The sequence below is a fragment of the Macadamia integrifolia genome, chromosome 14 (assembly GCF_013358625.1).
Source record: "Macadamia integrifolia cultivar HAES 741 chromosome 14, SCU_Mint_v3, whole genome shotgun sequence".
Taxonomy (NCBI): Eukaryota; Viridiplantae; Streptophyta; class Magnoliopsida; order Proteales; family Proteaceae; genus Macadamia; species Macadamia integrifolia.
Window position 1 is genome coordinate 5,267,070 of NC_056570.1, and position 2,785 is coordinate 5,269,854.

The 2,785-nt window shown below is 36.6% G+C and overlaps 1 pseudogene; it reads left to right on the plus strand.

The window, feature by feature from the left end:
* The window catches only part of LOC122061825, a 32,239-nt pseudogene that overhangs the window by 16,868 nt on the left and 12,586 nt on the right, over positions 1-2,785 (plus strand).

Below are 2,785 nucleotides of genomic sequence, written 5' to 3' on the forward strand. Positions count from 1 at the left end.
GTTGTTCGAACCGGAGTTTGAAGCTAAACTTCTCCTTGGAGGATAGATGGGCGATTCTGGTGAGATCTAATGTAGATCCAACTTTGTAATCACTCATGGGATCTAGGCAAGGTCAAGACTACAGACCACCATTTTTAGGCCCGTCTTTATTCACAAATGCGGAATTGAGGCTCAGGATTTTTGGTCCACCTATTCAAATGGTGAATCAGTTGGGACCACCTGGGATTGGCTGGATCAGATGATAGTGAGACTGATCGCAATATTGATTGGACAAATCTAGGCAAGCTTCTCTAATGCAGTTGCATTAGGCATTAATCCCGGATGGAGGCCTATATCCAAGTTTGGGAGGCTTATATGGTGGTGGTGGCAGTTCAGTAGGCTGAAATTGACCTTTGGGTAACTATATTGTAGGTTGAACCTTTTATTTTTTTGTGCTTCATTGTAATAGGCTTAATTTTTAAGCCCATAATGTGGGGATAAAGTTAGTACACCGGATTAGTAGTTAATTGTTTGAGTTAGAATAGAATACTTAGTAGCTTGATAGAATTTTATTTTGATTTATTTACTTTATTGAGTAAGTGTGATTAAGGGTCCTTTTATGAGTCTATTTAGGAATTTTATAAGATCTTTATATATGTAATACATCCCCTATCAATTAAGGATGATTTGAGTAAAGAAAGAATATTTTTTTCCTTCCAAAGATTTGGTGTTGAGCAATGCATTTGGGATTGGTATCCCAACCTGATTTTCTTTTTTTCTCTTCTGTTATTTTCTCTTCTCTTCTTCTACATGTTTTTTCTTTTCTTCCTAATGAGGTAAGCTAGGGTGAAAGATACCAACACTAGCAAACCGGATCTGAATTACCTCTTTGTCTTTGGATCTGCTCTAATCAGATGTGATCTTTGCTTATTTTTCCTCTCTGTTCTTATCCTCTAATTTAACTATCGATCTCTATTTCTTTTTCTTATCTTTTCCATCAACCTATTGAATAAAAAGGGCGTAGTCAGTTCCCGAGACTCCCACTACTGCAGGGCAAGGTTCAAAATATTGGGTTTCGACCTGGTTTAGACCCTTGGAGAGAATGAAATTTTGGTCGCAATCTGAAAAATTTCGAGGAAACTAGGGAAATTTTCCCAGTTTGGTGGAAACTTTGGTTTTAACTCCCAAAATGTGTTTTTTTTTTTTTCCTGATTTTTTGTGTACGTCTTATTTTAGACATTTCAAACCCATTCACATAATTAGTTTCATGGAAAAAAATAACTAAAGTCATACTTGTGGTGTTGACCAAAGTTTGCTAATGCACGTTGAGTTGTTAACTGAAACTATACTACATCAGTACATATATGAATTACTAACTAAAAATATGAAATACATTATTAAAAGTTTAAAACAAATAAAACATAATGTAAAGGATCCAAAGTAAATAATAATATTACATAATTGTGAGTTATTTCTCAAGTCTCAAGAGTCAACAGTCAACACTCAACACTCAACACTCAACAACCAATAGTCAATTCCAAGTAGAGTGTCTACGCTGTTCCAATCCACGAGCTACATACCACTGTAGATGTCGTAGCCACTCCTTTAAATGCACCACATACGAGTCCCATGACATGTTATTGGGCCCAATTGTTTTGGTAATCCGTCACTGCCCATCTATAAGATGCATCATTAACATCAGCTAGGTATCCCAGCTTAGGAAATGGCTCAGTCACAGTGATAGGATGTGGATGTGGCACACAAGATTGGGATGAATAACCAAAGATACTGTCAACAAAAGATGACCCCCCACCTGAACTACCCTCTTATCCAAATGAAGTAGAAGATCCACCATACGATCCATACCCACCACCATATCCAAATGAACCGGTGCTCTTGAAGGATGGCACACAAGGTTTGGGGAAGATGGAATTTACCTTTTTGGTCCAAGCTCCCTTCCTTAGGTATATTTTCTATGAATGTGCAAGATCCAAGCTTAGAATGAAGATTTGATGGCACAAGGGCAAAATCTTGAGTGTTTTCCCAAGCTCCCCACTTCATAGAAAAGAAATAGGGGGGTGAAGCCATGAAGGTCGAAATTTTGAAGTAAGAAGGCTTGGTTTTCCATTTAAGAAGGTTGCAATAGAGCAACCTTATTGTTCCATCGACCTATTGAATAGTCCTCACTAATACTTCATAACACTATCTAGTTCATCTATATTTTTTTGGTTATACTTCTAATTTGAAATTCTGACTTTCTTTGCTCTATTAGAGTAATTCTAGACCAGAATCTGAGATTTGGTCATCCGTATCTTTCTTATTTTTATTGTTATCTATTCAGTCCCTGCTCTGTCCTATCCTTTCCTAAATGATCCTCGATATAATCATAGTTACTGCTTCTGGGTTGTTCTAGAACCCTGACCTGCATCAGGGTTAGTGTCTAGATTGGCTCTAGTCATGTAAACAATATTCAAAAAGGTCTAGGCAGGTGTCCACATTCCACAAGAAGTGAACCCTGGCTTGTAAACATCATCCCTGATGCTTTACGGGAGGTGTAATCAGTTCCTATTTGGTCGTCATAATAAAGTTACATAAAGCCTACAGTTAATTGATGGTATTCCTTAATGAAAAGAAGGTATTAAAGCTGAGAAGCCATTATTTTTAACAGAAGTTATCTTGAAGCACCATTGTTGTGATTAGGTAGTCTGCATATGTACTGAACATGATATCTGGCACCACAAAAATCGATGATGCAATCATCAGTTTTTTTTTTTTTTTTTTTTTTTTTTTTTTTTTTTTTTTTTTT